General features: G+C 45.0%; 1 protein-coding gene across 1 annotated transcript in view; it reads left to right on the top strand.

Moving 5' to 3' along the window:
• Positions 1–22,845, top strand: part of ANKHD1 (ankyrin repeat and KH domain containing 1) — a 1,380,661-nt gene that overhangs the window by 318,415 nt on the left and 1,039,401 nt on the right. The window lies entirely within an intron of this gene.

Here is a 22,845-nt window from a genome sequence, read left to right as displayed (position 1 = left end):
AGTTGTACAATAGAACGCAATTGGGACTGACCGTGTTGTAACATCAGTAAGTCTTGCGATATTATATCGATTGCTGAAGACACAATACTGTCCAGTGAATATATTCTGGAGGACAGAGTCATTAACCCATTGTCCACAACAGAAAGTGATTTTTCCAAATTAATACGGTCAATTTCCCGTAGTTTTTCTGCTGTCTCAATTTGAGTTTCTTTCCAAGCTTCATTGTAAGCTGCATATATAGAGGCCGCTATGAAACGTTTTTGACGCTGTTTGCGTGGTCCCATAATGAAATCACGCAAGTCAGCACCATCTTGAAGTAAAGTTAGGTGTTGCTTAATTTCTGCCAGTGTGGATGTTTGTAGCCATTGAAGGCAGAGCTTGCCCACACTGTAAGTAGTTACTATCCCTGGATGTTGTCTTTGGGAATATCTAGGGTCTGGCCTGGTCAATTTGAACCCCTGTGTTTATTTCAGGAATCTGTCTTGACAGTTATTTGTGTCTGTGGGCCAGATCAACCATTGTTTCCAATCAGGATGTGTTCTGTTTTGGTTTAAAATATGGTTCACGTCTATCTCAACATCTATAGAGCTATTACTGTTCGTTGTTGGCTTTGGAATAGACGGTTTGTTCAAATCTTTGATTTTGGCTAAGCCAAGACAGGTAGTTTGTTGAATAGTATCATTCAAAAATATAATTTGTTCTGGGATCATGCAGGCTCTGTACAATGATTCTATACCTTGTACTTGCCAATCTTTTGTACCCCAAACAGTTTTTGCTTCAATGTTATTGTTCCAGAAATCAAAACCAAATGTATTCATTTGCTCAAAAAATGAATCTGAATATATCAATTTTGTGTTTGTAAGCATGGTCTTCATACCTGTCTTATTCGACAATTTGAAATAAAATGTTTCTGCATTACTTGTGTTAAACCCTGAAAAATATGAATATTTATCATAAAATGTTTTAGAACTACCCTTTGGAGGAGTAGCACAATGTTCCCATTGGTTATAATTTAAAACATTTCTAGGTTGTGCAGATTTATGTAGAAAATGGTTACCATAGTGGTTGTAGCAGAACATTTGATCATAATTAGACGAACCCTGCAAATCATTTTCTGCAAATTTAGCAGACATTACTAGGTCAGACATCATATCATTAATACTTTCAAAGTCCCAATCATCAGCAAATGTGCTTGGTTTTACAAAGTCATTTAACGAGATCTTAAATTGATGTGGATACTTCAGGATTTCAACCGGGCCATAGATTTCATAATCAGTATTGTCCCATGCTACACCGCCTGGTATAGGATTGGCTGTGAAGTTCACTGAAGAAAGTTCTCTTTTCTCGACATGTGAAGATGTGTGTGGTTTAAGGACCAAGTTGATTTTCTGGCTTGCTGTGTCCATTTTAGCATATTTTCCCTCAATGAAATGTCCCAAGCATAGTACCATGATGAGCCAAAGTATGAGGACAAATGCACCTAATGTCACCCAAATTTCAATCCATGGAGAAGTTAGATAGGTTCCCTTTAGTTGATGAAAAAGTTCCTTTGCTTTGTCTTTAAAAGTTTTTGTTGATGGCTGTACTTCTGGTTCACTTGGATCTTCAGAAAAATCATCGAAGTTGATGAAGTAGCCGGATGCCGTTCTGTCAATTGTTCCAATTGCTTCTGGATTACTTTTTGCTTTTTGCTTTTGCTTTGTTTCATTAGAAAAGTCTGTAGATACATCATCGTAGGTTGCCGTTTCTTGATGAAAAGCTTTGATTCTGGTTTTTAGAGGTTCAAGTTCCATTGCTTTATTGCATAGTCCTCGTTGTTTCACTGTAGATTTTTCAAATGTGATCAGTCTTTCAGTTTGAACCTCTGTGGATGTAGCAAACTTTGGTGTTCTGCTACTTCTTGGGAGTCCACTTGGCCTACTATTTGTTATCGGCCACATGATTGTGGTTTAACCAGGTCGATGGATATGACTCGGTTCTCCTTTTTACCAGCAAGGGGCGGTAGTACTACTGATCTTGTCCTGTTGATAGACAAGACAGGAACTGCTTTTCTGTAAGAAGGCCCAAATTCCTTCTTTACCGCGATCTTCTCTCCGACTAGATCCCCGACTTTTGGAATCCAGACAGGCCTTGCTGGGACAGGTGGTTTTTCTTCAGTGGTTGTTGGCTGCTGTTTCAACTTTATGTTGCTCAGGTCTTTTCTTGTTTCATTTAAGTCCTGTAAAATAGCCAAGCAATCTTTGATATCAAAGCATTTTTCTTTAACCACTGAAGTCTGACTATCTAAGTCCTGGACTAACATTCTAGTCCCAAACAATAGTTCGTACGGACTGAGTCCTTTCAGAGAATTTCTTGGCAGGTTATTTAGACTACGTTGGACACTAATTAAATGTTTGACCCACCCAGCTCCTGAACCTAATATCTTCGTTGTTATAGATTGCTTTATGCCTTGGTTTTTTCTTTACACCATCCCGTTTCCCTCAGGAAGGAAGTGAGAAGAGTCCCGCAATGCAATGTTCATTCTGACCGGGCACCCCCCACATAAGCTGTTTTAGAGCTAAAGGAAAGATTTTGGTCAGAACGTAACATGCTTCTAGCGTATATGCCATTATAGACTTGCAAATCTTTGTATAACAGTTCCGACGTCAGCCGAAAGTTGGGGTCTACATTATAAGTGAAAATAGTCTCTACATGTTAATATGACGCATTATTCATACTGGGTTTTTATTTTTTTGATGATTTGAAACATTCTGGAGCGAAACGCCATGGTATTAAACCGTTTCTCTCGCCACTGCGATCTCTGTTGCAGTCTGGGCAGTTTTTTACAAAAATGTGATGATGCAGGCTCATGCCTGGCCACCAGTACACTGATTGTAATTCTTCCAGAGAATCTTTTAGCTTAAGGTGTCTGAGACCCTCACCCATATGTGCGTCTGCTATTAACAAGCCTCTCCTGTTCATGTTTGGAATCACTCTATCCCCCACTCCAGGGATTCGAGCAAAAGGAACGGAGTTTGCATCGATTATGTATGTATAATTGGGTGGGGAATTGATCGGTAGCGCTGAGCAGTCGCCTTTTGATGACGTTTTTACTGCCAGCACAGTTTCACCGTCAATGTATTTTACTGCACGCTTCTTTGTAGCTACGGAAGCCGATTTAGTTGCTACCGCTGTTGCTGTCTTAGCCAATGATTTCCCTGCAACGTGAACGCCATCATGCTGATGACTCAGTGAATGTATCACGTGAGTTTTTGGTAGTTCTTTCTTTAAAAGAACTACTTGTTCCCAAAGCACTTTTTGCTTTATTGTTGCACCTGTGTCATCTTTGTAACCGTTTTGAATCCATTTCTGTAAATTGTTATTGTATGATTTGACGCAGTAATGCGAATCGCACACTATAAGTGTCGGGAAATCGCGATCGGCATTATCTAGCGCCATTTTTAACGCTATTATTTCAGTTTGATGTTCTGAATTTTTTTCCACTGAGTGTATTTTTGTCAATAGAGGTCTCAATTTACCTCCGCGCCATACGTCTTTTACAATTTCGCATGTGGCGTTGTAAGCCAGCTCTCCCCAAACTGAGGGTTGAGCATGACCGTCTGTATATATTACACAGGCGTACTGTCGTAAAGGCAGAATGTCGATTGGCAGAGGGTATTCTCTCTCATATTCTAGATATTTTAATTCTTTCATTTCCGGGTCAAAATAGTATTTTACTTTGTCTGTAGCAACAGAATTTACCCATTGTATCCATTCTGGATTCAGTGCCGTTGTCGGTAAATTACATGGTGTTGTTAATGCCTCAAAAGCTGATTCTGCTGTTCTGACTGTAACCTGTCTACCGTCGGTTTGGTATTTTTCTTTTGCTACAGCTGTTTGAACCGCATGAACAATGTTTTCCTTAATGCTGAACCTTTTTTCAGCTTCTGTGTACAAGTGTGATTTGTATGCAATTGGTACCTTCTCTCCCTCATTAGAGGTTAGGTACGTGAATCCGCATCTTCCTGGGATGACTCGAATCACAAGGTTGCGTGTGTTATCACGTGTTTGTAATTTTGTTTTAACTAACATATCTGTTTGTAAAGATCTCAAAATTTCTGTGTGTTTTTGAGTCCAATTGATTCTTTTGAAATCTGGTTTTATAAGATCATAGAGAGGTTTAACTCTCTCTGCATAATTTATAATGTAAGTTCTTCCGAAATTTAGGAAACCTAGAATTGATTGTAAGTTTTTTAGTGTTCTAGGTGCTTGGATTACAGCACATTTCTCTAGGAAATTGTCAGCCAGGCTTTTGCCTTCACTTGATAGTTCATATCCTAAAAACAGGACAGTTAGATGGGCAATTCTTGACTTTTTAAAGTTGAATTTGTAACCCTCTGCTGCGAACCCAAGTATTATGGTGTTCACTCTCTTCAAGTGAGTATCCAAGTCATCATCTGTTAGATAGATGTCGTCGACATAAGATAATGCTTCATCATCATATATTTGTAGTAACTCTGTTACTCTTGCTGAGAATAATCCTGGGCTGTTCTTGAACCCCTGGGGCAAACAACAGAATTTTTTTTGCGCGCCATTTATTGAGAACGCGGTCAAATATCTGCTCTCTGGTGCTATATTTTGACAGAAGAATCCATTAGAGATGTCTAATGTTGTTTTGTATTTTTTGCGCACTATGTTATTCATTAGTGCAGCACTATGCGAATTTTGTACTGCAAAAGTTTTGCAACATGAGTTCAAGTGTCTGTAGTCCAAAACAAGACGATATGAATTGTCTGGTTTGGAGACAGGAAACAAAGGATTATTCATTTGTGAGGTGCAAGTTTCAATCACCCCCTGGTATTCAAGTTGATCTAGGATCTCTTTTACCCGTTTTTTAGCTTCTTGCTTAATTGGGTACTGCCTCTGTGCAGTAGGTTGTGATTTTAACTGGATTTTGTGAGGAGGAGAGTCCTCATCCCATCCCACATAGTTTGTATATAATGCAGGAGCTTGGGCTACTGCCCACTTTCTTGCAAGTGTATATTTTTTATGAATTGGAATATGATTTGAGAAGGCAGGCATAATTATTTCTTCGCCATGAGGGCACTCCCTGACAAACTCTGGTGGCCAGTCTCTTTCAGCTAGAAGGATGTCATAGCCCTTGGAGAGATTATCCCAAAATAGACCCCTTATTTTCCTAGTCTTATCCCCCTCTATACGTAATGTTATTTCATATATTTTATGAGGTTTGCTAACTCTGTTATCTTCAGTTTCCACCTGAATGTATTCATTCGTGTCCACTGTCTCCAGATGATTCATAAGGATCTTGCGAGCTATGCTCACTTCTGCTGCGCTGTCTAGCATTGTCTGAGCCCATTCTCCGTTTTTCAGCTGTGTCCTCAGTATTCTCGGCATGGTTGATTACTTTAATACTGGCTACCTTCTTTTTTGGAAACTGTAATTTTTTATTTTGATGAGCAGGTTCCTTGTCTTTGGACTTGACGTGCTCTTCCCTGTGTTCTGATCGTCCTCTTCTTTCCGATTTCTGCGAGGAAGTCTGAAAAGATTGAGAGGGACGTGTATCAATATCTTGATATCTATCAGGTTTCTTCAGATTATCCCTATTTCTAAGGTTGTATTTTTTCACAGAGGGCTCCCTTTGGGGAGACTTGCGTCCTTGGTCCGGAGATCTTTCTCTCCGCCGAGGAGACCTTCCTCTGGACTGGAATCTTTTTTCTTTGGGAGTGGATTGTTTATTTCCATCCCAGATCTTCTTTGAAGTGTTTAGGTTATTTTTAATAAATACCTTTTCAGGACTTTCAATAAGTTGGGGTTTTACAGGTATTCCACCCAAACTATCTCTTCCTAGTTCTTCATAGGATTTTTCTATGATTCTGGCAATTTCAAATGGTTGATCTGCTAGATTTGTCTCTTTCAACCTCTGGCGGATCGCCACATTTGCTGCTTCTCCCTTTATATTGGCTAATAATATTGCCGAGACCTGCTTGAAGTCTTTTAGTAGTTTCATACCAAGAGTTAAAGCAGGTTCTGGACCGTATTCATCTTGAATTTGTTTTAGCACATCTGGTATTACTGACATGGATGGGACACCATGTGTTTTTGTGTAAATGGAAGCAAAGACTGTACCCCAAGTGTCACAGTCCTCCACATGTGGTGCGATTCCCATTGGAAGACAGATAGTCAGAATCCTGTGTTTCTCAACCGGGGTGGTATCTGGAAATACCGCCTCTATTTGAGTGATTTTTTTTGTGCTAACCAGAATGGAATTCGTTCTCGTTTTGCGGGTACTTTACCTAGACAGGACTGTATGTTCTGTGGTGTAATTTTATTTGTGTTCCCCTGATGAGGGATCAGCTGTGGAATTTTAATAGTTGGTTGGACTGTTGAAGTCCGCATTACATATTGGACTAATTGTCTATGTATTTTAATTAGTTGTTTTAGCTGTGCTAAAAGATCTGGTGCAGACATTTCTTCAATGTCTGGATGTGGTGTGTATCCGGCTAGGACCGGCCACGTTGCTCCTGGTCTACCTAGTGGACCGAGCCTGGTGATGTGATTATTATGTTTTAGGGCGCCATTAAACCAGAGCAGGTGCTCTTGGTTTTTGAGTGGTATTTCCACCTCCTCGAAAGGAGTGTACTCATTAGGAGGTTCCTCTATTTTATAATAGTGGAAGTCCTTTGTTACAGCGTTTGCTGCTGGAAAGTTGATCCATGAATAGAATACCTCTGTCTGCCGATATTCGTGTGCCTCAATTACGAATATGACTGTACCACCTCTCGGTGTCAGCCCATTTTCTATAAGTTTTAAAGTTATAGATTTTCTTATGTTGACCGGGATGAGTATTGCATCCGGGTCTTGCTGTAGGAGACTTGTGTCATCCGCTAGGAGTTGAGCTGCTATTCTAGCTGTCTCTCTTTCTTCTTCAGTTTGACATTCTACTGTCAAAAAGGTTATTTTGTTTATTTGCAGATCAGGTTTCTATGGAAACAAAGATTAGATGCACAATATTTTGGAACAGTGTATCCTTCAACGTTGAATAAACCAAGAACCATACATAGGAGTCTCCTCCTACGAAGTTTTGGCGGATATAACCTTTCACCCACTCCAGACGTCTTTGGAGTATTATGGGGAAAAAGGGGGTCTGTGTGAAAAAGCACGACTGAGTTACTCTAATGTCTTACGTTAGATTTATCGCCTATCCAAACCGTTGGGCTCCATGTAGTGTAGTTCCTATTATCCCAATAGGCTCTGCGCATTGGAATAATATCTTCAATAGTATAGACGTAGGACAGAGGTTAACTAGGTCTTCTACTGACGATATTAGACTTAAAGTTTAGTGTTTGCCAGCTACCTCAGAGTTCACTAGAAACTTTCTCGAATAGACAAGGAGGAGTTTAACCTCCCTGGATAGACAAGAAGGGATTTAGTTTCTGACAACCATAGAACATGACAACTTTGCTCTCCCCTAATCAAGAGTATATCTCTAGAGTCGTGTGAAAACAAAAGACAACTTATTTTACTCAGTCAGTTCAGTGCATTCTTAGTTTCACCAGATTGTAGAGAAAAGGAAGAGACGGGCGTGTTCAATAAAAGATGTTATTTATTGATCAGTCTCTTTTCTCATACAAGAGAAATGAATCGCTATTATTGCAATAGTTAAGTAAAGTGCATACAGTAATAACAGAATTATAAAATAATACTGTAAAAGCATTGATATGGTTTCTTAGCCATATGATACTTAAAATGGATAAAATAGATACATACATATATACATTGACTAATCGTACTCAACTGGTGCTTCTAACTACGCCTACCCCAATGTACCTGACCTAAGCCTAATACGTGGGCGGGAGTAGATAAGTAGCAGTTTAAGTTAAGTTTGCTTTGCCAAGGGTCTGCTTCAAGAATTCTCTGCAATGGGTTATTCAGTTCAGTACCTGGGATTTAGAAGGCTGGAGGGCTGGTATCTCTATCTCAGGGCTTGATATCCCAGCTGCCTGCAAGGGCGGCTGGAAGCGCCGGAGCTGGATTTCTCGGCAGGAGAAAAGGCAGCGTCTCTCTCTCAGCGCGTCAGAAAGGAGGGGCAGCGTCAGTGGGCTTCGCTGTCAGCTGGGCTCCTCGGCAAGTCTCGCTGCTCCAATCTTGTCACCACCTCGTGTGTTTAATTAAGGCAATGTCGGTATTATTTATACCTGAAGGGTGCCGAGATTGACGTAAGGATGGACATAAATACGTCAATAAGGATGTCATACGAACTGGTAGTTCGCACATTCTTTACTGAAGTTCTCGGCTAAATCAAAACAATGGCTGCGGGGATTTCCCAGGTCGCTGTAGGTTTGATTTGTTTTGAGAACACCGTATGCCTATTAGGGGGCTGGAGAAATAGTGCTTGCCTAATGAGATGGCATGCGCTATGACCTAATCAGATAACGGGCTTCTGTGCCGTTGTATGGCTAATCAGATAACGGGTATTTGTGCAGTTGAATGGCTGCTAGTTAATTATTAACCAGACTAGGGTCAGAAATAGGGGGATCGATACAGTACCCATAGTAAATACATCACAGTATCGCCTGACTGAGTGCTCTCCCATTCAGTTTCGACCAGCGGAGGATCTCCTCTCGATGTACACGTTCAAGTGATTCACCCACAGATTCGCACTCTTCAGTTGTTGGCTTGGCTCCTCACCATGCTTAATTCGGAGCTCTTACAATATCTGGCTAATGCAAATCAATACTTCAAAAAGCTTGAGCTACTTCTACTCCCAAGTGCTACTCAGCAAAATGGAAGAGGCTCTGTGAAGGGTGTGCTTCAGTTGTATCATCATTTTACTTCAACACTTGATCAGGTTCTACCTTATCTTCTGCATCTTTCCAAATCAGGCCTTTCCCATTCATCCATAAAGGTACTCTTGATGCTCATTTCCAGGTACTGATGGCGGTGGCCTGAGCAGTTTTCGTTGTCGTCCAACAGTCTTGTTACGGAATTTCTGATAGATCTCTTAAGGGCTTACCCACCCATAAAGTCTCCTCTAGTGCTTTGGCAGCTCAGCACTATTTTAGTGCAATTCATGAGGTCTCCATTCGAGCCTATTCACAAGTGCAATCTGAAATTCCTTTCTTGGAAAGTGGCTTTTCTCTTAGCCATCACATCTTCGAGATGTATTAGCGAAATTAGAGATTTGACTCCTGAGGCGGAAGCCGGGAGATATCACGCGCAATTTTTTTAAAACTGTATTTTGTCATAAACTGTTTTACCTGTAACACTCTGCCCCCTTGGGACTTTCCCCCTCCCCCCCCCCCCCCCTTGCAGACTTGCTGAACCTCCCCGCGCAGCTCTTGACAACGCTGCCGCGGGTTGGAAAAAGTTACAGCCGCCATTAGCCACCAGCCTCACAAACCTACAGGCCACGCCCACTGCCGGGAGGCCACGCCCCCACCGCTACTATAAAGATGTGCATTTGTAGAACGCGCAGCGGACGAGCGCAGCGGGCGCGCCAAAGGTAAGCCCGTCTGCGACCGGCCGGGACCAAGGGCTATACCCCCTGTTGGTTCTATTAAAAATCTGCCCATGCCGATTAGTTACTCGCGCAGCGAGCTATTAGCATTCTGTAAAGTTAACGCGGGCATAAAACCACACCTATGCATCCAAACTGAGCCAGGATTATCCTATGGACCTATCTCTTGTCGGTGGTCCAGCATGAGTCAAACCCCACCAGGTAATCACTCAATCCTTGGAAAAAATCGCCTTGCCTTGAATTGTCTATATTTCAATGCCAGATCCTTACCTAAACATGCTCTGGACATCTGGGATCTACTTATATCTAAGACCCCAGACCTGGTTTTCGTCACCGAAACATGGTTATCCGAGTCAAGCGCACCCGATTTAGCAAACGTCCTCTCTTCTAATTACAAAATCATTACGCAAGACAGAACTGGCAAAAGAGGAGGAGGGGTTGCTGTGATATTCAGAGAACATCTAACATGCTTTGCCGAACCAATAACTGCCCACACTGAACATCAGACCTTACCTTTTAAAGTACTCTTTGAGGGCCTCACCATCCTGGCTGGTGCAGTTATATACAATCCCCCCGGACAACAGGCTAGTCTCGGCGCCAAATTACTGAATCAACTCTTGCCACTCTGCCTAAAACACAAAAACTATATGATTGTTGGCGACTTCAACATTCATTATGAGAAAATGGATGCCCCAGGAACCTCCCAGTTGGAATATGACATGGGAATTCTCCAACTGAAGCAGTGGATAGTGGGCCTCACACATTCAGCTGGCCACACCCTAGACCTACTATTCACCAACATCGAATCTACCAATATAAGAGAAGTCCACCCCCTATCCTGGTCAGACCACTCCCTTATATCTTTCTCACTTAATCTTCCCGGTAAACCTCTGAAACCCAAAACAGCCCCCCACATCTCTAAACGAGCTTGGAGGCTAATTAATTAATCCAATTTTGAGAAATATTTTCTAGAGATTCATGTCAAACTATCGGACGATTCCCCTGTCTGCAATGACGTTGCATTACTAGAGGCGGGAATACTACAAACATTAGACAAACTAGCCCCCATGCGAGAATGTAGAAAAAAAAACGTATCCGAGAAATGGTACACCCCCCATCTAAAAAATCATAAGAAGGAATGTCAAAAAAACTAACACCTATGGAGACAGTCCAAGGACAGTGAAACAAGACGAATCTATGTCCATAAACGGAAGCAGTACCTTCTGGCCATCAAAAACGCAAAGAAGGACTATTTTACTCAGCGTATTCAAGAAAACAGCAACTCAGCGAAAGAACGGTTCAGAATAGTTAAGGAGCTTAGTAAACCATCTAGCACCTCACAAACTCTCACCCCCTCGACGGAGGTCTGTGAGCGTATTAGCACTTTCTTTTCAGAAAAGATTAAGAAAATATACGCCACCTTTACCCCCCAAAATACCCACGGTAACTCAGACAACCCATCTAAAACTGCTGTGTCACCAGAAGTATCCAAAGACCAACCAGGCTTAGGCAATGCACCCCGCCTAACCAGCTTCGAACCACTTTCTGTAGATGAAGTCTTAGCAGTTCTGAACACAGTTAAATCTGGATCCCCCTCAGACCCATGCCCCCACTTCGTGTTCTCTAAAATTGCATCCACGCTTTGTCCCCTGATCACTCCTATTTTTAACAATTCGTTAGCCACTGCCACTTTCCCTGATGCTTGGAAGCACGCGTCAGTGACCGCCCTCCTGAAGAAAGCGGGATCTGATATTCTCAACCCAGAGAACTACAGACCCATCTCCCAGCTTCCCTATCTCTCTAAAGCCCTGGAGAAACTGGTCAACGTACAGCTGACCAGGTATTTAGAAAACAACTTCCTTCTGGATCCCTCCCAGACTGGCTTTAGAGCCAATAACAGCACCGAGGCATCGTTGCTAGCAGTGTCGGACAGTATCAGATCCTCCACCGACCAAGGGGGAGCGGTGGCACTGATACTGCTTGACCTGTCAGCGGCGTTTGACACGGTATCCCACGACTGTCTGCTGAACACACTCCGGAGCAAGGGAGTCCAATCTACAGCACTGAACTGGCTACACTCTTTCCTGAGTAATCGTGCCTAGGCAGTACATATGGGTCAGTTCCATTCAAGGCCAAACCCCATCGGCTGCGGGGTCCCCCAGGGTGCCTCACTGAGCCCCACCCTTTTCAATGTCTATATTTCATCTCTTGCTGACATTTGGAAGGAAGTGGGGCATTGGCATCTGCTCTTATGCGGATGATACGCAGCTGATGGTGGCCATGGACGAGGGGCCTGAAACAACCAAAACTAAGCTACACGACTGCCTTTTCCGAAATGGCCCAATGGATGCATAACCACTATCTAAAGTTGAATGCAGGCAAATCGGAGATTCTTTTGTTCGGTGGAGCCAAACGCGTGTGGGATGCCACATGGTGGCCATCCTCACTGGGACTGGCCCCCACCCCTAAACAACACGCCAGGAACTTGGGAATCATCATGGACGATGCCCTGTCCATGAAGGATCACGTCCGATCCCTTTGTGGTAGGGGCTTTGCCATACTAAAACTCCTCGCCAGGATATTTCCCTGGATACCCCTGGACTGCAGACGCTCAGTCACACAAGCTCTTCTGGTCAGTCGTCTAGACTACGGGAATGTATTATTTGTAGGGATGAATGAACAGTTATTTTCCCGCCTTCAAGTCTTGCAAAACCTGGCTGTGGAAAATTAGTGCGTTTTGGTGAACATTATCTGCGCCATCTTGCCTCTTCCCCTGATGCCACACTTTTGTCGTGCGTGCCCGCCATTTTAAGATACCCCGATCAGAACAAACCCTTTTGCATGCCGCTGGCCCCTGACATAGCCCTTTGCCTTCACTAAGCCTGCACGCTGACCACCCCCCGCTTGCACCTGCCTTGAGTCATAAACCCCTCTTCGGCGCGGCTCTGCCCCCGGCCCTCATCCTGTTCCCAGCGCGACACCTCCCCGCTTTCCTTTCATGATCTCCGGCCCTTAGATGCAAACCCCCCTTTTTCCCCGTGAGCCCGTTTCGTCCTCCCCGTTCCCAAGCCGACACCCAGCTCTGCCGATACCATCCTTGCCCCTCCCCGTACAATAGAAAGCTTCCCCCATCAAAGAATCCCCGGGTTGATCAAAGCCCCCCCCACCCCATGAGATCCGATCAGACTCCCCACATTCCGTGAATCGGCGGATTATCCAGCTGCGCGATGCTCATCACCTGTTGTGACTAGGGTGGGGACTTTAACTGTAAATGTGTGTGGGAACGGGCCCAAAGGGGAGTTCCGAGAATGTCTTTTCCGCACATCAAAGCTTTAAACATGTATGTGTAATCTGCAATAAAGTCATAAATGTGGATATAAGAGGCCAGGCCTCCGGGATGCAGTTAGAGCACCTCAGAACGATACCTTCTGTCCGTTTCGTTGTGTTCTCCTCCGGAGAGAATAAAAAAACCTTGTTTCCTGCTTTCCAGTCTCCAGCGCCTGCCTCTTCATTGATTTAAATAACTAGAGGGTCACAGAGGCAATACCGCCGGGCAAATATCGATTGTCCCCGACCCGAATGAACTTTTTACAATTGGCGTCCCAAGCGTGGGGCCCATCAGCGACTCGTGGATCCAGTGGGAGAGGTCCCGACGACAGAGTGAACGACTGCAACGATCGGGAGAGCTCTTGCCCAATAGACCCTCGTCTGGCAGCCGATCATCCGAACTTCACTAGTTCCGAACAGACCTCTCTCGAGTGATCTACGGTCCTGACTGGGAACCATCAGGAGTGCCGTGAGAAATACGAGAAAAAGAGGACGATCGGGCGCTGGATTCGGAAGACAAGAAACTGTCCACATGGTCCGGGTAAGGTCGTGTTGCCACGACAAATTGCGAAAGAATTTGTTTTGATTGATTGTCAAAAAATACTAGTATTGCCTTGTTTATTTTTATTTAGAGATTCACTGTCTACAAACGGAGAAGCAACAGGCTCTCTCTCCCTTTGCAAGCAGTGGAGGATAAGTAGGGTAGCAGCCGTGCTTGTTCTTTTTCTCCCCCACTCAATAATTGCTTGAAACTGAACTGTTGTTCACAAACTATTGTTTCCTGGAGATTCTCTGTCTGCAAGCAGGGAAGAGACCATCCTTTTTGCAGATAGTGAAAAGGGTAGGTAACGCAGATCTTTGCGGTCCTACTCATTCTCCCCATTGTTATTTTGTTGGTCTTTTGGTTTTTTTGGTTCCATGAGGTATTCACTGCCTGCAAACAACGTAGAATAGAAATATTCTGTCTAGTCTTTGCACCTAGTGATAAGATAGGCAGTGCTGACTTTTTAGTCCCTCGTTACGAGCCGTCATGTCTGTCTTCTCCCCATTGATAAATAGCCTGTTTAGCCCGGACCGGGTGTTAGAGGTGGACCATATGGCTCCACTAGAAGGCACCCCTAATAAGGACATGTTCATAAACTATGGGTTAGTCACCATAGCTTATAATAAATTATGGCACAGGTATACCGAAGATAGCCAAGACAAACAGTGGCCACTGGCAGGATCCTTTGACCTTGATAAAATAGAAACGTTAGAAATAGCCCTTCGAAATAATAAGACGACGCCAATTATGCTCGACAGTCTCGGTATGTGGCGCAGAGAGGCTACGAAACGACAGAGAAAAGACGAGGACAAACCAAGTAGGGAAATATACCGACAGGACAACCCCAGGACACCGCTACCCACAACTTATCCCCCGACACTATACAAAGGACGACCAGACTTAGGGTCAGACCAATGCGCTTTTTGTAGGTATGTCGGACACTGGAAAGCCCAATGCCCGACTCTACTGAGCGTGAGTAAAGGCAAAGGGCCGACAAGAACGACAGACCGACAGTACGAGAAAAGGCGCGAGACAGAGGAGAACTCGACTTACATAGACAGACCAGACAGAACCACCACGTTTGATTATGCCCGATGGCACAGATTTCGCCAGGAAAATCTCAGCGGCATGATCAAGTTCTCCTAGGTCGGGCAATGTCAAGACGGGAACCCAGCCTCGTTTAAAATTCACAGACGGAAAGAGATAATTATGACCAATAACTGTTTTTATATTTGTCTTGGGTCTTTGTATGTCGTACTTGTACTGTCCCCCGTCTGAGTTCGTGTATATGTAATGTACAAATCTGCGTCACCCCTCTACACGTGTTTCCGTGTTACTCGACCCCTGTTAGCAGAAACTTAGCATAAAAGCAACCTGGAAAGAAAGAAATGATAAAACAAAATCCGTAGAACATTAACAAACTTGAACTTTTAATTTAACACAACAAACAAGGAATAATAACGATAAACTGTAGAAAATGGAAGTCAAACAGAACATTCGCCCCCCCCCCCATTCTGGAACCTTCCAAAGTAGGGCAGGGTTACGGCTACGCCCAACCAACGGCAACCCATATAAGGCGAGCCCCGCCGCCAACTCTTGGTCAGGAAATCTTAACGTATGGGGGAGCCGGAGGAGAGGCAGGAGCCCGCAGCCTGGGCATTTGCAGGTAGTCCCGCCGCATGTCTCCTTGGCCGGCCGCAACGGGCCTGGAAAGACTAAGGTAGTCCCGCCACAGGTCAAAAGGAGAACGAGGCACCTCTTCCTTTTCTCTTCCGTCACAGCCGTAGCAGTCCTGGACGGCGGGATGTCCTGCACGTACCTCCACAACAATCTGTCCAAGTTGGGCTGGGAGGGAGAGGCGACGCGGACGAGCCTCTCCCACCTCCACCGGTAGGAGGTTTCCCAGCCCCCAGCCGGCGCCGAACACCCCCAGTCAGGCGATGGTGCCCATACTTCCACAGCACCGGACACACCATGGTGGCACCCCAGTATTTGCGCAGCACCGAACGTACAATGGTGGCACTCGGGGAACACCGGATGTGGAGAGGCCTTCATGCGGGGCGATGAAAAGGAGCGGCATGGAGTGCACCGGGAGAAGGAGACGATGTGAACGAGTCTCCCTTGCCCCCCCCCCCCAGGTGAGGGCATCACAGCTGCGCCCCAGCTGAACGTCCCGCTCTCACAAAACAGGGACCTCTTCCTTTCACTCCGAAGGGTCTCATCCATTCTTGCAAACTCGACGAGAGTGGCCCCTGTAGGGCCTCAAAATGGCGTCTGGATCCGCTGGAAGGCGGGCCCCGGCCACTAGAGTAACTTTGGCCAGCCGTATAACTCGAACATTTGTCCCATGGAGCACGAGCCCCCATCTCCGACAGCATCTTCGCAGCCTTGAAGATCATACAAAGGTCCCCGGCGGAGCCTTCGGCCTTTGCAGGTTTCCGGTAAGGGACGGCTGCTTCGATCGCCAACGAAACAAACATGACATTGCCACACCTTCTGTTAGCGTGAATTCTAGAACTGCCGAAAAGGACTCTGGTCCAAACTGCCAGTAATGGAAACATTTCCCCCTGATGCTGCTTCCGGACTGTGCCGGCCCCGCCCAAAATGGCGCTGGTATCAATCGGAACTTACGAACACCTCGTGGTGTTCCTTCGCACTAATATAAACTTGATGTTCTGAGATTTTTGTGATCCTTTGTACACTTGGCTAGAAAAGACAAGGAGAGCTCACTCGACGAACAGTATGAAAAGATCCCCGTTACAAATGTTGATTGCGAATATACAATGTATTATATTTTTATAACTGATGTAAACCTCATTTACGATGCACACGTACGGTATGCATATAGGAAATCTGATTACAACTGTTATGATTATGTTTCTGAAATTATGAAAATATATGCCCCCAAACCCCCAGCCAATTAATAGACGTTTTAGTCTCTTACAAATGAATGAGTAAAACTTTCCGATGTTTTTACTGTTGCAAACGACACCCCCCCCACTGTACGCACTTTAGCCATTGCCACGACCGACCAAGTACGACCACACCCTCCTAAACCATATGCTGAAATGAAATTGCAAAATAAAGTCTTTGAAACTATGGACGGGTATTGCATGCTTTATTTTAAAACAATATGGGATGGGTAGGAAAGTTCTTTTTCTGTGCACCCTACTCTGCTCTCTCTTTAAGGTTAAAGGAAGATGGTTGCCCAGCCCTGGAGGACGGATCGGATCGACAACTCGACACTCCGCCTTAAAAGTACGCGACTGACTCATGAACTCTCGCGTAGAGGAAGACCGTGACTTCCAAGGATGGGTAAAACGAATGGTGTAAATGAGGGAATGTAAAAGGAGGGTGAAATGAAATAATGTAAATATTGTAAAGTACAACGTTCCGAAGTAGCAGGGACCCAAGAACCGAAGAACTTTAGAACGCCACGGCGTTGAAAGAGGTTTAAGGATCCCGATAGTGAGATATATCCTTTGACTAGATACCTCGCACTAGGCCCCCCTGGTTTCCTTTTTATGTTTCCCCGCACACGCCCTACATGAACACACTACCCCCCCGACTCCGAAAACCATATCCCCGGGGACCCTGCCCCAAGGAGGAAAGACGAGTAAGAGGTAAGTAAAAGACTTATGAATCCATGTATTTGAATGCGCGCGAATGCTGTCTCCCCCACCCCCCCCCCTTTTTTCCTCCCTCTGCAGGTTACATCAGAGATTACGGCCAAGGCGTGGCGAAGATCTGAGACCTTGCCATGTCTAAATACACGAAACGGACTAGCGCCGCAGGGTGGTGTCTAAGCACGCCTGCAAACTACTCACGTATCGAACAAACCCGAAAAATTAGCACAACCTGATAAAAAGTGATCACCCTTAAACCAGACCGGACGAATGAACCCACGTTATGTATGATGCGAAACTGTGAGGGAATGTGTGTGTGTATGACTGAGGCGTTGACCCAACTGGTCAAAGGACCGAGAATGCGAGAAAGTGCGACAAAATGGTACCTCCTTTTTCTTCTTTCCTTTTCTCAAAGCACGTCCCCTCTACCCTGCCTAATGCTCAAACTGCATGATTACAAGATTCTAACGCGGACTCGTGAATACCCTTTACTGTGTAATGCACTAAATAGCCTTTCTTGAATGCACTGCCGCCCTCTCTGTTGCACGTGTACTATTTAGCCTGCCGTTGCACTCTTTCTCTCTCTCGCTCTCGCTCTCGCTCTCGCTCTCGCTCTCGCTCTCGCTCTCGCTCTCGCTCTCTCTCTCGCTCTCTCTCTCTCGCTCTCTCTCTCTCGCTCTCTCTCTCTATTTTTGCACTACCACTCCCCCGAGTGGTTAGCCCCGAAATTGGCAGATTGCCACCCCTAGCACACCACCTAATTGGCTTCAAATACCGTCAGTATTTGCACAAACGCTTGTCTTTAATACAATCACCCTGAGGCCGCGTCATTACCTCTCCTTTTCCGATAGAAGTCAATGAACCCAGGTTGGGCCGTAAGGGAAAGGACAGGTAAGACGACAGAGGTTCCCTAATCTGGCCCGAAATGAGGGAACTACATGTCAACGGCTCCTATAGTATAAAACAAGGACCTCAGAATACGCGACCCTCCCCTCCCCGAAACGCCGCAATACCCAAACCAGAAAAACGATCACCCCCGTTACCTCCCCTGTCTATGTCCCTGGTTGTTTCCCATAAAACCCCTGTCCTTCCTAGTTAAGTAACCGGGCTGTAAAAGGTTACGTAGGACCCAGAATGATGTTTTACTAGGTTAACAGACTAGACCAAGGTAAAGAAATCGTCAAAATGAACCCCGCAGTAGTTGAAAAACAGGATGCACCGATAGAAAGGAAATGTTTAGCCATGTTCGTCTCTCAGCAAAATACCTGTGTAGTACCATGTTGACGACTCACTGTACCCTTTTGTAAATGTGAAACTCTAGAGAACGGCATACCTTTGCCAGATTTGTCTCCCGAAGGTGGGTTACCATCAGATGAACTGTCATGCCTGTAATAAATAATTATGAAGGAAAGTCATAGTAAATCCAGCAGGTCCGCCACCGGTCATTCATATGCCAGTTGTGAACGTTAAAAATAACGGACATTTTCATTCTTTGCCTGGAACTGGGAGAGAAATAGACTTTTTTGATTATCTTCATCCGCAAATTTTCTAAAAAACTGTCTTTTCAAACTTGTTTAAGGGTACTGCTGTTGGAGGAGAGAAGGACCGGATGTGGGAGCACGAGGCCCGACTGCAGACTAAGGGACACCTGCGACATTAGTCAAGGCGAGACCACGACTGAAAAGAGCTGCAGGACGAGGCACTGTTTTCGACAGCGTGAAAAGAAAGGGTCGACCTGATGCCCCTGCTCGACGTCCAGTGCCTGTCGACAAGTCCCCGCTCTCTGAATTCCGTCACACGCCCGCCTATTTGAAGTCTCTCGTTCCCCTAGTTTGTTCCTAATTTGGCCTTGCTCCATCCCCCTTTTCCCTCTGACCTACCCTATGGACTGTTTTGAACGCTCTTCTTCCATCGGAACTTTCTGACAATCACCTCAAAGGACACAGGGCGAAAAGGACCTTTCCGACCAGAAACGCGAGGAAAGGGTCGTGCCCTGCAACGCAGAACTTAGAACAGAGCTGGACTTGTAGCTCCACCGCCGGTGCTCAACAGCGCCAACGAAAGACCACAAAGAACAATGAGAACTCGTAAAACTTCGAACATTTGACATCCTCAATCACCGTTTTTGCCTCATTTCTCTCCCAGCCGCCATTGTATTGATCCTGCTCCAAACCGAATCTGAAATATGTATTAACCTGCCAGTTCACGTTATGATATGTACTTGTTGCTCGCCGTTTTTTGTATTTCATTCCTATGACTTTCCTGCTGAACACATTTATCAAAGTTTATCAAATAGGTGCACCTCCTAAAAACTAGAAACCTCGAAATGTATTGTTTACAACTCTTTTCTAGAGGTCCTACCAGTTTCTTTCTCATGCCCATCACAATAGACCCGAGTAGAAAATGAACCAGCAAGATGTCTTGAATATGTTAAAGGAGGGACTGTGGAAAATTAGTGCGTTTTGGTGAACATTATCTGCGCCATCTTGCCTCTTCCCCTGATGCCACACTTTTGTCGTGCGTGCCCGCCATTTTAAGATACCCCGATCAGAACAAACCCTTTTGCATGCCGCTGGCCCCTGACATAGCCCTTTGCCTTCACTAAGCCTGCACGCTGACCACCCCCCGCTTGCACCTGCCTTGAGTCATAAACCCCTCTTCGGCGCGGCTCTGCCCCCGGCCCTCATCCTGTTCCCAGCGCGACACCTCCCCGCTTTCCTTTCATGATCTCCGGCCCTTAGATGCAAACCCCCCTTTTTCCCCGTGAGCCCGTTTCGTCCTCCCCGTTCCCAAGCCGACACCCAGCTCTGCCGATACCATCCTTGCCCCTCCCCGTACAATAGAAAGCTTCCCCCATCAAAGAATCCCCGGGTTGATCAAAGCCCCCCCCACCCCATGAGATCCGATCAGACTCCCCACATTCCGTGAATCGGCGGATTATCCAGCTGCGCGATGCTCATCACCTGTTGTGACTAGGGTGGGGACTTTAACTGTAAATGTGTGTGGGAACGGGCCCAAAGGGGAGTTCCGAGAATGTCTTTTCCGCACATCAAAGCTTTAAACATGTATGTGTAATCTGCAATAAAGTCATAAATGTGGATATAAGAGGCCAGGCCTCCGGGATGCAGTTAGAGCACCTCAGAACGATACCTTCTGTCCGTTTCGTTGTGTTCTCCTCCGGAGAGAATAAAAAAACCTTGTTTCCTGCTTTCCAGTCTCCAGCGCCTGCCTCTTCATTGATTTAAATAACTAGAGGGTCACAGAGGCAATACCGCCGGGCAAATATCGATTGTCCCCGACCCGAATGAACTTTTTACATGGCGGCTAAACTCATATGCAACAAAGGCAAACGAGACTCTGCATCGGAGTGCCTAAAGAAACTTCATTGGCTCCAGATGCGTCAGAGGGCTGCCTTCAAACTGCTTAGCCATGCCCACAGGACTTTATATAAAACAGGCCCTACAATTCTTCAAGGGAAGATCGAATGTTATGTACCCAATAGGAACCTACGCTCGTGTCAATCAGCTCTGGCTAAAACCAAACGTATCCACAAAGTCAGAACAGGCGGCCGCTCCTTTTCTTACCTTGCAGCAAACAGGTGGAACGACCTGCCTACCGACCTAAGACATACTACAAACTACCGCCAGTTTCGAAAAAAACTGAAAACACACCTCTTCCCTAAATTGTAACCTCTCAGCATACGCCATCAGTAGTCCTCTCTGGTACATAGCGCCGTGATATCCCTCGGGATGAGTGTCGTGCTCTATAAATGCCGCAAATAAATAAATAAATTCAAGCTTGCACCATAACGGAGCCTTACCTCCAATTTCTGGAGGACAGAGTAGTCCTGCGCACTAATCTTTCATTCATTCCCAAGGTGCCTTAAACATTTTCACCTCAATGAGCCAGTAATTCTGCCTTCATTCTTATCCAGTGCTTTAACGGCAGGGAGAGCATTGCACTTGCTGTACATTAAGTGTTGTTTGAAATTGTACTTGCAAAGAACTAAGACTTTGTGTAAATCAACTCTGTTGCTCATCTCTTTCACTGTTCCTGGCAAAGGACGGGCCTTAGCGTGGGCTAGTATTGCTCGCCGGGTCTCCTCCGCTATACTCTTCTGCCATGAAAAGGTGGGGCGTCGACTAGCTGCAAAGGTGAAGGCTCAGAAGGTTCCACTCAGAAGGTTACAGCCTCCTCAGCCCTGTTCGCAGAAGTATCTTTACCTGACATCTGCAGGGCAGCGACATGGGTGAATATTGCTAAGCATTGCTGCCTCTGTGGCTGTAGTAAAGTAGATGTATCAGTTGGTCTGGCTGCTCTCTGGCGACTCTCTGCATAAACTCGTATTTCAGTCTAGTGTCATGGCCGCTGTTTGTTTTTGTGTACTGCTAACTAGTCTGATTCAAGCATGTGAATCTATATAAGATACAATACTGGAGAAAAAACAGGTTACTTGCCTGTACACTGTGGTTCTCCAGTATTGATATCTTTTATAGATTCACATGTAACCCTCCCTCCTCCCAGTTCAGCCTCACCTTTTGCTACCTCTGTTGGTGTACACTAGAGCTCGAAATTTGGGGTTTGGTGGCTCTGCCTGGGATGAGTACTCCAGGTTTTCTGCTCCGGTAGCTGAAGTTTGGCTGTTTTAAAACCATGTAAGTGGGTTACTAAATACTATAGTTTTCAATGGAGTTAATGCTAATGCTTTTAGCACTACTGTCATTACTGTTACTGTGGTACTCCCACTAGGACTACGAGGAAGATTCAAGCATGTGAATCTATAAAATTTCACAATACTGAAGAACCCCAGTGTACAGGTAAGTGACTTTTTTCCAATCTATTCTTTGACTACTGTCTGATTATGGCCGCCTTTCCTGAAACCATTCAGATAAGTGATGGACATGTTTCACCCACTGTCTTCAGTCACAAAGGTAAAGTTCACTCTATTACCTATACCTTCTGTAGGACTCAGGTTACCATGCTACTGTGATCCAGCAAGTAATCTTTGGTTTGCCTGTTTCTAGTCAGTGAACTGAAGATCCGCTTGAGTGCCCTTCCTACCGCAACCTCAGAAAAGAACCTGTCAGAAGGGATTTCTTAGTGAGTTGGATCAGCAGTGGCTATTGTTAAAAATGATGATGTAGAATCTATTCTGAATAGAACTATTTTTACCACATTAGGCATTTGAACCCAGGATCATCCGTACATCCAACTGATCAATCGACTACCTGGCATTTTTAGCTGATAGTTTACTCTGTGAGATGGCTAGGAAAGTTTCTCTCTATTCCCTGCAGATGTATATTCAGTTTATGCACTAATGTTATCCAAGGACCCCAAAGACTTTGCTAGACTACCTCTTTAAACAGCTTTTCTCCTTGTGTACTATCTATATCTTTCTGTTAGGGTGTGGTGTGGGTTTGCCACTGCCTGTATGTGGAGTAGGCTTTGAATTTCAACATAAAACTTGATGTGCTGCACCTCTTTTACAAACACAATGCCATGAATATTGCCTCAAGTAGAGCTATGCAGTTAATAAGGATTTGATGAAGATGTTTGACTGCACCTCCTCATCCTGTTGCTCCCAAGCTAAAGATAAAATGTGTAGATGCTACTGAAAATATTGCCTTTTGTCTCGAGGATGGGTGGAAGTGAACTTATTTATAAGTACAGACTATTCACTCTAGCAATACTTGTACTGGGCAGTAGTCCTTAATAACCCTTCTCACCCTACCCCTATCTTTAAAGCTATTGTGATTTCAACGGCCGCAGAGGTTTAATACGTTGTCTTCTGAGCTTGGGCCGGGACACCCAGACGGTGTGCAGTGAACCAT

The sequence above is a fragment of the Lissotriton helveticus genome, chromosome 7 (assembly GCF_964261635.1).
Source record: "Lissotriton helveticus chromosome 7, aLisHel1.1, whole genome shotgun sequence".
In the NCBI taxonomy this organism is placed as follows: domain Eukaryota; kingdom Metazoa; phylum Chordata; class Amphibia; order Caudata; family Salamandridae; genus Lissotriton; species Lissotriton helveticus.
The sequence above is the reverse complement of the archived record's forward strand: the minus strand, read 5'-3'. Positions and strand labels throughout refer to the sequence as shown.